We start from the raw sequence: 14,521 nt of genomic DNA, 5'->3' as shown, positions 1-14,521 counted from the left end.
CCCGAAATTAATAATAAGAACAAGAGCAACATTTTGTTTCCCTTAAGAGAATGTCCAAAAATTGTAGATTTTGTAAGGAATAAAAATGAAAATTACAAAAAACATGAGGTTCCTGTTAATAATAATTCATAATTTTTAAAATTTCTGAAGTTGATTTACAACATACTCTGATCTTCTTCATGATCAATTTATTCGACACTTGAATGGTGGAACTTTTAATAGTGCACACCGCCGCTGAATAAACACCCGGAGGTGTGGAGAGGTCGTAAACGTTCCCCCAACACTTGCAAAAATATTCACCCAATATTCTGCAGGGTTTTATAAAAGGGCAACTGTGTAACGTAATTTTGACCAAATAAGTTGCCTCCAACGCAGTTGGTCGACGCCGTTCGTTGATTTTTGGCATCACCTTACCGGATTGGAAGCACCAACTAACTGTACCACTCCACAATCCCCGAGTGGCACTAAATAAACAAAAATATTTTAATAGTTCGGTACTTGTCGGCCATTTGTGTAATTTATTCATATAGAAATCGCCAACAAATCATTGATCTTCTTCATCATCAATTTATGGAGTAATATAACCCAAAATTAATAATAAGAACAAGAGCAACATTTTGTTTCCCTTAAGAGAATGTCCAAAAATTGTAGATTTTGTAAGGAATAAAAATGAAAATTACAAAAAACATGAGGTTCCTGTTAATAATAATTCATATTTTTTAAAATTTCTGAAGTTGATTTACAACATACTCTGATCTTCTTCATGATCAATTTATTCGACACTTGAATGGTGGAACTTTTAATAGTGCACACCGCCGCTGTATAAACACCCGGAGGTGTGGAGAGGTCGTAAACGTTCCCCCAACACTTGCAAAAATATTCACCCAATATTGTGCAGGGTTTTATAAAAGGGCAACTGTGTAACGTAATTTTGACCAAATAAGTTGCCTCCAACGTAGTTGGTCGACGCCGTTCGTTGATTTTTGGCATAACCTTACCGGATTGGAAGCACCAACTAACTGTACCACTCCATAATCCCCGAGTGGCACTAAATAAACAAAAATATTTTAATAGTTCGGTACTTGTCGGCCATTTGTGTAATTTATTCATATAGAAATCGCCAACAAATCATTGATCTTCTTCATCATCAATTTATGGAGTAATATAACCCAAAATTAATAATAAGAACAAGAGCAACATTTTGTTTCCCTTAAGAGAATGTCCAAAAATTGTAGATTTTGTAAGGAATAAAAATGAAAATTACAAAAAACATGAGGTTCCTGTTAATAATAATTCATATTTTTTAAAATTTCTGAAGTTGATTTACAACATACTCTGATCTTCTTCATGATCAATTTATTCGACACTTGAATGGTGGAACTTTTAATAGTGCACACCGCCGCTGTATAAACACCCGGAGGTGTGGAGAGGTCGTAAACGTTCCCCCAACACTTGCAAAAATATTCACCCAATATTGTGCAGGATTTTATAAAAGGGCAACTGTGTAACGTAATTTTGACCAAATAAGTTGCCTCCAACGTAGTTGGTCGACGCCGTTCGTTGATTTTTGGCATAACCTTACCGGATTGGAAGCACCAACTAACTGTACCACTCCATAATCCCCGAGTGGCACTAAATAAACAAAAATATTTTAATAGTTCGGTACTTGTCGGCCATTTGTGTAATTTATTCATATAGAAATCGCCAACAAATCATTGATCTTCTTCATCATCAATTTATGGAGTAATATAACCCAAAATTAATAATAAGAACAAGAGCAACATTTTGTTTCCCTTAAGAGAATGTCCAAAAATTGTAGATTTTGTAAGGAATAAAAATGAAAATTACAAAAAACATGAGGTTCCTGTTAATAATAATTCATATTTTTTAAAATTTCTGAAGTTGATTTACAACATACTCTGATCTTCTTCATGATCAATTTATTCGACACTTGAATGGTGGAACTTTTAATAGTGCACACCGCCGCTGTATAAACACCCGGAGGTGTGGAGAGGTCGTAAACGTTCCCCCAACACTTGCAAAAATATTCACCCAATATTGTGCAGGGTTTTATAAAAGGGCAACTGTGTAACGTAATTTTGACCAAATAAGTTGCCTCCAACGCAGTTGGTCGACGCCGTTCGTCGATTTTTGGCATCACCTTACCGGATTGGAAACACCAACTAACTGTACCACTCCATAATCCCCGAGTGGCACTAAATAAACAGAAATATTTTAATAGTTCGGTACTTGTCGGCCATTTGCGTAATTTATTTATATAGAAATCGCCAACAAATCATCTAAATAGCCAGATTCTAGCATAAATCATCTTAATACCGTGATGTGTGTCTATCTGTACACGTCGCAATGCAAGAGTTCCACAATTCGAACAATTTCTATTAGCGTCGGAACGGCCGAAGTACTCCGTACCACCAACTATAAACGCAACTCTGATTTATTTACTGACCGCAAGGCTGAAACAGGAAGTCCATATAAATAGTGGCATTATAGATTTCGAGCACAAAGTTATATTCTAATCCGATCTTCGTGTCGTTTGATATATTGATTAATTGTGTTAATTATGTTTATGAATGGGTTGCAATTAAAGTCGAACGTTTGATACTGTAACTGTAACTGTGATGCATAATTAATAGACGGAACGTGCAGTTTTTGTCGATTGATGTAAATTAATAACTGACTCCGCGTTGCATTCCGTGGCACTAGTTTATGAGCTTCGAATCAATAACTTCTGATCGGTGTGTTTCATCACAGAACAATAAAATGTTGATGTCAGTTTCGACATTGAAATAAATTGGTGTGATTGCTTTTTTGTGAAGTTGGAAAGTTGTAGATATGTAGTTTTAAGGAAGTAAAATTGAAGCTTTGCTCTTCGTTGACTTTTATTGATATAATAAAGTAGACTAATAAACCAGGAGCAGTATCATCATCAAAATTATTGACGAGGAATAGTGCAATATGTTTTGTTTGCACAATATTGAAGTTATTATTTTATGATGCTTGTATGACTTATTTACAAAATGGACCAAAATTATCAATGACAATATCAACATTTTATTTTTTCCTTAAGAAATCTAAAAAAAGGAATGTATAAGAAAGTAAATGGAAACTTCAAAAAGTCTGTATGAGTGACAGATCATGACTCAAAATTATCTATATAACAAAAGCAACATTTTATGATTTTTTTTAGAGAATGTCATAAAATGTTGTTATTAACATTAATTCATACATTTTATATATTCTAAAGGTGGTTTACAATATTCTTTGATCTTCCTCATGACAGATCATGACTCAAAATTATCAACGAGAACCATAGCAACAATTTAGAATTTTCTTAAGAGAATGTCCAAAACTGTAGATATTTGTAAGGAAGAAGAATGGCAATTACAAAAAATATGTGGTTTTTGAAATCTTCTAAAGCTGGTTACAGCAAATTCTGATCTTCTTCCTCCTTAGTTTATGTAGTGATGGACTTAAAATTATCTATAATAACAAGAGCAACATTTTATGTTTTCTTTAAGAGAATGTTCACAAATTGGGGTTATTGGTAAGGAATAAAAGTGGCAATTACAAAAAATATGTGGTTTTTGAAATTTTCTGAAGATGACTACCGCAAACTCTGATCTTCTTCTTCCTTAGTTTATGTAGTGATGGACTTAAAATTATCTATAATAACAAGAGCAACATTTCATGTTTTCTTTAAGAGAATGTCCACAAATTATGGTTATTGGTAAGGAAGAAAAATGGCAATTACAAAAAATATGTGGTTTTTGAAATCTTCTGAAGCTGGTTATAGCAAATTCTGATCTTCTTCCTCCTTAGTTTATGTAGTGATGGACTTAAAATTATCTATAATAACAAGAGCAACATTTCATGTTTTCTTTAAGAGAATGTCCACAAATTATGGTTATTGGTAAGGAAGAAAAATGGCAATTACAAAAAATATGTGGTTTTTGAAATCTTCTGAAGCTGGTTATAGCAAATTCTGATCTTCTTCCTCCTTAGTTTATGTAGTGATGGACTTAAAATTATCTATACTAACATGAGCAACATTTCATGTTTTCTTTAAGAGAATGTCCACAAATTATGGTTATTGGTAAGGAAGAAAAATGGCAATTACAAAAAATATGTGGTTTTTGAAATCTTCTGAAGCTGGTTATAGCAAATTCTGATCTTCTTCCTCCTTAGTTTATGTAGTGATGGACTTAAAATTATCTATAATAACAAGAGCAACATTTCATGTTTTCTTTAAGAGAATGTCCACAAATTATGGTTATTGGTAAGGAAGAAAAATGGCAATTACAAAAAATATGTGGTTTTTGAAATCTTCTGAAGCTGGTTATAGCAAATTCTGATCTTCTTCCTCCTTAGTTTATGTAGTGATGGACTTAAAATTATCTATAATAACAAGAGCAACATTTCATGTTTTCTTTAAGAGAATGTCCACAAATTATGGTTATTGGTAAGGAAGAAAAATGGCAATTACAAAAAATATGTGGTTTTTGAAATCTTCTGAAGCTGGTTATAGCAAATTCTGATCTTCTTCCTCCTTAGTTTATGTAGTGATGGACTTAAAATTATCTATGATAACAAGAGTAACATTGCATGTTTTCTTTAAGAGAATATCCATAAATTGTGGTTATTGGTAAGGAAGAAAAATTGCAATTACAAAAAATATGTGGTTTTTGAAATCTTCTGAAGCTGGTTACAGTAAATTCTGATCTTCTTCTTCTTCTTTAATTTATGTAGTGAGGACTTAAAATTATCTATGATAACAAGAGCATCATTTTATGTTTTTTTTTTTAAGAGAATGTTCACAAATTGTGGTTATTGGTAAAGAAGAAAAATGCCAATTACAAACAACTTGTGGTTTTTGAAATCTTCTGAAGATGGCTACAGCAAATTCTGATCTTCTTCCTCTTTAATGTATGTAGTGATTGACTTAAAATTATCTATAATGACAATAGCAACATTTTATGTTTTCTTTAAGATAATGTCCACAGATTGCGGTTATTGGTAAGGAAGAAAAATGGCAATTATAAAAAATATGTGGTTTTTGAAATCTTTTGAAGCTGGTTGCAGCAAATTCTGATCTTTTTTCTCTTTAGTTTATGTAGTGATGGACTTAAAGTTATCTATGATAACAAGAGAAACATTTCATGTTTTCTTTAAGAGAATGTCCACAAATTGTGGTTATTGGTAAGGAAGAAAAATGGCAATTACAAAAAATATGTAGTTTTTGAAATTTTCTGAAGATGGCTACAGCAAATTCTGATCTTCTTTCTCTTTAGTTTATGTAGTGATGGACTTAAAATTATCTATGATAACAAGAGTAACATTGCATGTTTTCTTTAAGAGAATATCCATAAATTGTGGTTATTGGTAAGGAAGAAAAATTGCAATTACAAAAAATATGTGGTTTTTGAAATCTTCTGAAGCTGGTTACAGTAAATTCTGATCTTCTTCTTCTTCTTTAATTTATGTAGTGAGGACTTAAAATTATCTATGATGACAAGAGCAACATTTTATGTTTTCTTTAAGAGAATGTCCACAAATTGTGGTTATTAGTAAGGAAGAAGAATGGCAATTACAAAAAATATGTGGTTTCTGAAATCTTCTGAAGTAGGTTACATCAAATTCTGATCTTCTTCCTCTTTAATTTATGTAGTGATGGACTTAAAATTATCTATGATAACAAGAGGAACTTTTTATGTTTTCTTTAAGAGAATATCCACAAATTATAGTTATTGGTAAGAAAAAGAAATGGCAATTACAAAAAAATATGTGGGTTTTGAAATCTTCTGAAGCAGGTTACAGCAAATTCTGATCTTCTTCCTCTTTAATTTATGTAGTGATGGACTTAAAATTATCTATGATAACAAGAGGAACTTTTTATGTTTTCTTTAAGAGAATATCCACAAATTGTAGTTATTGGTAAGAAATAAAAATGGCAATTACGGAAAATTTTGACCTTCTTCCACTTTAATTTATGTAGTGTGATATACTTAATTAATTATTATACTAATCATTAATTAAGCAATGTTAATTCTTAATTTTGAAATCTTCTGAAACTGGGTTACAACACATTCTAATCTTCGTCATCAATATATGAAGAGACAGAACATGATTCAAAATTATCAATGAGGATAAAAGTTTTTCTTAAGTGAACGTCTATAAATTGTCGATATTTGTGAGGAAGTAAAACATATATTTCAAAAGGATTGTGGTTGTCTCTCAAGTAAGTTTCCCCTAAATATTGACCTGCAATTTTAAAATCCACCGAAGATGTTTTATAACATAATGTGACATTTTTCGTTATCGATATGTGGAGTGGCAGTATCTGGACCATTAATCTGGTCATCTCCACACATTGTTCAGTCATGTAAACATCAAGTCGTTTCATTTAGATCGTGATAAGATGATAGTTTCGACCAGCGTTGCACATTTGACGGACGTTTCTTGTAAGCGGTTCAAAGCGATTATTACGTTCATCGATCGTTAATTTATGATCTCGGTCATCGAGATCAACGATTGGAATCCTTGAATCGTGTCGGTACGTTTTTGGCGTATCAATATTTTCATGTGCAATCTTTGACACCGCACACAATAACATTATTGTCACTTGGAGGTTGGGCCATAAATAAACTTGTGTGTCTGCCCCAATAAGTTGGTGGTGGATCGATGTTCCGCCCTCTCACGGTCCCGATTTGGAAATTGGCAACAATTCAAGTAACTGGAAAACAATTACATTGTTTTTCCAACCTAAAAATCGATAGACAATATAGGTCCAATTATGTGGGGCGGCTGTTTACTTCTCAAAGTCTAAACGGGTTGATAAATTGTCCCAATACGTCCGCAAAAGTAAACCACGTTCGGTTTTTCGTCCAAGTTTCAAGCTCTAAATCATGATCATAATCACGTAAACAACCTACGTGTAATATTTACAAGAGAAAAATTATTTGGTCTTGTGTGACACAGATCTTATTGAAATTCCTTTAACGACCGTGTTCGCTGTATGTTCTCTGAAGTTGCGTTTCACGGTAAATCAAGAAACATAATAAGTCGGTGAAAGACAGCGTTTATTCATCTTGAATTACTAAACACGTTGCACTTAAAAATACATAAACTAACGTCCGTGGTAAACAAAACGTTGGAATTTAACAAAAACCACCTTTCGACCGTTGGACTCATCAATTTTTTGATTGATGCTCGAACAAAACTAATGTAAATTTAATTGCGACGACGTCATTAATGTATCAAAGGGTATACACAATTCCATCAAAATTTTGGGTCAATTAAACGGACGTTCCAGACACGTGCGTCGTAACTTCCCAACAATTTTTCGATAAAACATAAAACACGCTTTAAAATATGTTTGTTTAGTTTTATCAAAAGAATGTGGAGGAGCTTACGTAAATCCAATAAAACGTTCCAGATATTTCACGTAAACAGTGGTCGCCTGTTGTATTGTTTCAGTTCAGTTTCAGGGCCCGGAATTTTCTAATACTCCAGCAGTTTCTTTGGTCGTTCGCATCCATAATCGCTTTATTATACGTCGGTCATGAAACTTGCGCCCCACTGGCTTACATGTAAAGGCAACCGGATAAAAAAGGAGTGCAACTATTATGTATTCTGACAAGCAATAACATTAAATATTAAATCGTTATAAGCGGCCGCGAGATCTTATCAACGTAATTATGTCCTGAAATTTATGATTTAATGGTTTTCATTAATTTATTCATTGTCTTGTTGCTGATCGGTATCGTTGTTATGCACAGATATAATTGGACTAAATCAGCGAATATGCGAATGCTAAACAAATGTTAAACATGACTTACAGCACGGTTTATTTATGCAAACCATAGACAATTGCACGACAAATAATAAATTACACTATTATTATTACAAAGGATATTATAATGAGGTTTTTATAATTGTATTATGTCGTGTTGACTATAAACTATGTACACTGTTGTTTGTAAAAAACTACATACCAAAACATTAATAACAATATAAGAAATAACATAATTTCAGAAAAACTAAATAAATTATGAAACTGCAAATAATTATTATTTAAATATTGTGTATAAAAAATATAATGGAATAATTAAAATATATTTATCAAATATACCAAATTGGAGAATAATGTGTAAATTTAAATAATTAAAATTAATCATAAATGGTTAAAAGAATTATTATTTGAAGAAAGTTTCCACAAAATATGCAAATACAAAATGAACAAAATCAATTAATATAATTTATTGATTTTATATTGATTATATTAAATTATAATTATAATTTGCAATTAAGGTAAAATCAAAAGAATGAACAATATAATAATTATGTATTAAAAAATAATTGAAATACTTAAATTAAAATTAAATTTAAAAAAATTAAAATATTTAATTTAAAATAATAAAAAAATTAATCCTGTAATTAAAATTAAAAAAAAAGAAAATAAAATATTAATATAAATTTAAAAATAAGATCATTAGTTTAAAATAAAATAACAAAAATATTTAATTTAAATTAAAGAAACTAAAATTCAAAAAATAATAAAATATTTAACTAAATTAAAAAATAATAATTAATTAATTTAAATAAATAGAAAATTAAAATATTTCATTTAAATAAAAAATAATATATTTATTATTTTATCATATAAAATTTGAATTTTTATTAAATAAATAAATTAAATATATAATATTTAATTGGCAATTAAAAAAATTAAAAAAGAAAAATCAAAAAAATGGTAAAATAATACGAATGAACAATATGTAAATTATGTATTGAAAAAAAAGGTTGAAATACTTTAATAAAATTAAAAAAAATAAATAAAATATTTAATTTATAATAATAAAAAATATTATATATGTTTAATTTAAATTAAGAAAAAATATATAATATTAATTTAAATTAAAAAATAAGATCTTTAATGTAAATAAAAAAGCAAAAATAATTTATTTTGGAATAAAATATTTAAATAATAAAATATAATAACTAAATTAAAAAAAAAATAATTAATTTAAATTAATTAAAATTTAAAATATTTAATTTAAATTAAAGAAGAAAATTAAACAATTTATTAAAAGAAGAAAATTAAAATATTTAATGTAAAATAAAAAATGTATGTATCATCAATAAAAATATAAAATATTAAATTTAGAATAAAAAATAATAAAATATTTTAATGGAATTAAAATAATAATAATAATAAAATATTTAAACGAAAATTGGAAAAAATTAATTATTTAATTTAATAAATAAATAAATAAAATACGTATATTATAATTTAAAAATATTCAAAATATTTAATTTAAAATAATAATAAAAATATTTAATATTAATTAAAAAAAAATAAAAATATATGTATATTAAAATTTAAAAATAATCAAAATATTTAATAAAAATGAATTATCTAATTTAAATTAAACAAAAAAATAATTATTTAATTCATTTATTTAATTTAAATTTAAAATATCAAAATAGTTAATTTAAAACAATAAAAATAAAAATATTTATATTAAATTTGAACTTAAATATTAATTAATAATTAATTAATTAATTTAAATAAATAAGTAAAATATATACATATTTTACTTATTTATTTAAAATTTAAAAATAATTGAAATATTTAAGTTAAATAAAATTTAAATATATAATTTCAATTAAAAAAATAAAATAAAATCTAATTAAATTATGACACTGCAAATAATTATTATTATGTAAATATTATGTATAAAAAATATAATGGAGTAATTAAAATATACTTATCAAATATATAAAACTGGAGAATAATGTATAAATTTAAATAACTAAAAAAAAAATTAAAAAATTTAATTAAAATGTAAATAATTAATTTAATTTATTTATTTAATTTAAATTTAAAAAATCAAAATAGTTAATTTAAAACAATAAAAATTAAAATATTTATATTAAAATATACGTAAAATATGTAGATTAAAATTTAAAAAGAATTGAAAAATTTAATTTAAATTAATTAAATAAAAAAATTAAATATAAATTTTAAAAATAATCAAAATTTTAAAAAAAAAAATAAATATTTTTGTTACAATTTAAAAATAATTAAAATATTTAATTTAAATTAAAAAAAATGTTTCATTTAAGTTAAAAAAATAAAATATTTATATTGTTATTAAATTAAAAAATATTTATTATATTTAATTTAAATTTATAAAATAAAAATATTTAATTTAAAATAATAATAAAAAATAAATTATTTGACTTGAATTAAAATATATATATATATATATATATATATATATATATATATATATATATATATATATATAAATATATATTTTTATATTAAAATTTCCTGATTTTGATTCCTGATTCAGTAAAAAAAATTATATATTTATATTAAAATTTAAAAATATTTAAAATTAAAAAAATAATATAAATTAAAAGAATAAAATATTTAATTTGAATTATAAAAAATGTAATATTTAATTATATTTTAAAAAATAAAATATATTAGTTGAAAAATTTAGTAAATTAAATATTTTTACTGATCGATATTTATACAGGTTAAACAATTTTCTTCGTTTATGAACATGTAATAATCCAATAAAGAGAATTCTAGCGTGAAATATATATAAGCATTTTAATGTAATATTCTAGTAATTTACTATAATAATAAATATAAATGCTTTATTTACCATTTCAAAATTACTGAACCTAACATAAAATTATAAAATATTTATTTATGTAAATTTTTATATAAATTTTATGTTATTTGTATAATAATGTATTAAATGGAACTATTAAATTATTATTTATATAATGTTGAAATAACTAAAAAATAAATGTAACTCAGAAATAATATATGAATTTAAACAATTTTTAAAAATTTATAAAAATGTTTGTTTAAAAAATAAATATATAATTAATTATGATTTGATATTTTGAACTAAACCATTATAAAAACTAATAATAATAATAATTATTATTACTTATAAAATTACATTTTTTAGTTTAAATATAAATTAATATTAAAAATACGTCTATATCACAAATCAGACAAAATAATAAGCCTGTTATTTAAATTCATTTAATATAAATCTAAACAAATAGGGTGTGTTAAATTTATTGCCATTCAATATCACGTCATACAATTTAAAAATAACATAAGCTTTTAATAAACATGAAAAGTTTAATGCCGTAACATTCCAGTATTAAAGTGGTGCAGCGAACATATATTATTTCCTATTTTTTAATTCCGACAACATTGCTGTTGTGCCTGTGAATCGAAAGTACGCTTTTACACCCTCATTAAACGCAATAAAATTTACAAAGTATGCAGTACATAAACGTACGATTAAGATATTTACGATTAGCGAGTGGACCGGCGCTGAAAATTTAGGAGTACATTTATTTCAGTTTGAGTGCAGCCAATAACTTCCGCTTGTTACAACCACGGACATGACACGGATTGCTTGTGTGTGTTTTTATTTGGTCATATCACGTCGTAAATTAAAATTCATACGTCGTAAATTACGTTAGGAATTTATTAACTGATTGTCCGTTTTATCAACACAGTAATATGTTGGAACTGATTAAATGTAATTTACGTTTTTGATAATTCATTTTATACTCGTCCACCGTAATAAGAAAATGTCTGACTGGAATTCATCATCATTATTAAAAGATAATAACAATAAACCGACACAAGACAATTCCCTATTCTAATTAAACTATAAATTATAAACAAAATTACATTTGTTAATTTCGTACATTGTAACGTTGAAGGATTTATTGGACGCCATAAAATGTAAAGTTGATCGAATCGAACGGATCTCGATCGTTAATATCTGATAATTGATGCGAAACAATCGAAATGAAACGAAACAAATTAAACAAAACGTATCGACGGCGAAAGAATGCCAACCACGCTCTCCATTGTTGTGGTACCGCAACGTTAACTGCAGTCTTGGTGACAGCATTTCTCCATTCCTCTTTTCTCTCCGTCCGTCAATATTTACCTTTGGCAAAGACAAACAATCCTTGTAGGTGTTAGATTGTGTGAGATTATTAAGGTGCATTGCCTCTTCTATTTGTCCCAGAGGCGTTTTTAATGTGTGCATCTCGGCGGATTAAGTATGGGTTTATTAAGGAAATTTAATTCAGAATAAATATTGTATTACAGAGAAAATTATTTACGTTTGTAACGTTTAATCTTAAAGTGACGTAACTCTCGTTAAAATAACTTTTGTTCAAGCAAATTTTTATTTTATCCACAATTTTTTGTCAAAGGTCTGTAAACAAATTCATCCAACGAGAAAAGATGTCACGATTCTTGTAATGGAAACAAAAATAAACCTCAATTATGACCTCAACTTTGGAATTAAACAGCTCATTAGGCAAAAAAATTGGACAGTGACAAAAGTGAATTAATGACATGAGAATATTGAGAAATATCTGGACCATATGGTTAATGAGGTGAAACTCATCAATATGCTAGGAGTGGTCAGGAGCACTGATCCTTAGGGTACTTGGTGGTCACCAAATACTTTCTTAGATTAGGACCTTTTTCAAGTACTGTTCCACTATTTTAGCAACTTCTACCCGTTGTCCAGATCGGTAAGAATTGTAAACAACCCACTTTTCAATGCATATTACAATAAGATTTATAAAAAGCTCATTTGCCTGACGTGCAAGTTGAAAATTGGCAACTGTCAGACAACTAATTTTGTGGATTTGTGTTTAATTTAGTTGGAATGTATTAATTCATCTACTTTATGATGAAATTTATTCCATATTTGATACTAATGTATAATTAATCAGAGTTTAATGACTGACTTAACCTACTCAATATCCTACGACTTCATCACTCACAATATCTTCCCCAAACCCATTGGGAATGCGACGCTCCGTTTCCTGATATTTCAAACTGGTTGAATACACCATTTTTAATTCAAAAAATGTTTCAAATACAATGTAGGAAACTAGAGCATTAGAAAAGCTTTCAAATAATAAGCAAAACTTAATACGAGATGTTGCAATGTTAAAATATACTTTCTTAGGTTAAGACTCTTTTCAAGTACTCTTTCACTATATTTAGCAACTTCTACCCATTGTCCAGATCGGTAAGAATTGTAATCAACCCACTTTTCAATGCATAATACAATAAGATTTATAAAAAGATCATTTGCCTGACGTGCAAGTTGAAAATTGGCAACTGTCAAACAACTAATTTTGTGGATTTGTGTTTAATTTAGTTGGAATGTATTTATTCTTCTACTTTATGATAATAATTTGTACCATATTAGATTCTAATGTATAATTCATTAGAGTTTAATGACTGTCTTAATCTACCCAATATCCTGCGACTTCATCACACACAACATCTTCCCCAAACCCATTGGGAATGCGACTCTCCATTTCCTGATGTTTAAAGCTGGTTGAATACACCATTTTTAATCCAAAAAATGTTTCAAATACAATGTAAGAAACAAGACCATTAGAAAAGCTTTCAAATAATAAGCAAAACTTAATATAAGATGTTGCAACGTTAAAATATACTTTCTTAGGTTAAGACCCTTTTCAAGTACTCTTCCACTATATTTAGCAACTTTTACCCAATGTCCAGATCGGTAAGAATTGTAATCAACCCACTTTCCGATGCATATTGCAATAAGATTTATAAAAAGCACATTTGCCTGAGGTGCAAGTTGAAACTTGGCAACTGTCAAACAACTAATTTTGTGGATTTGTGTTTAATTTAGTTGGAATGTATTTATTCTTCTACTTTATGATAATAATTTGTACCATATTAGATTCTAATGTATAATTCATTAGAGTTTAATGACTGTCTTAATCTACCCAATATCCTGCGACTTCATCACACACAACATCTTCCCCAAACCCATTGGGAATGCGACTCTCCATTTCCTGATGTTTAAAGCTGGTTGAATACACCATTTTTAATCCAAAAAATGTTTCAAATACAATGTAAGAAACAAGACCATTAGAAAAGCTTTCAAATAATAAGCAAAACTTAATATAAGATGTTGCAACGTTAAAATATACTTTCTTAGGTTAAGACCCTTTTCAAGTACTCTTCCACTATATTTAGCAACTTTTACCCAATGTCCAGATCGGTAAGAATTGTAATCAACCCACTTTCCGATGCATATTGCAATAAGATTTATAAAAAGCACATTTGCCTGAGGTGCAAGTTGAAACTTGGCAACTGTCAAACAACTAATTTTGTGGATTTGTGTTTAATTTAGTTGGAATGTATTTATTCTTCTACTTTATGATGATAATTTGTACCATATTAGATTCTAATGTATAATTCATTAGAGTTTAATGACTGTCTTAATCTACCCAATATCCTGCGACTTCATCACTCACAACATCTTCCCCAAACCCATTGGGAATGCGACGCACAGTTTCCTGATATTTCAAACTGGTTGAATACACCATTTTTAATTCAAAAAATGTTTCAAATACAATGTAGAAAACTAGAACATTAGAA

Source organism: Aethina tumida, chromosome 4, assembly GCF_024364675.1.
Source record: "Aethina tumida isolate Nest 87 chromosome 4, icAetTumi1.1, whole genome shotgun sequence".
Classification (NCBI taxonomy): domain Eukaryota; kingdom Metazoa; phylum Arthropoda; class Insecta; order Coleoptera; family Nitidulidae; genus Aethina; species Aethina tumida.
Note: the sequence above shows the minus strand (reverse complement) of the source record.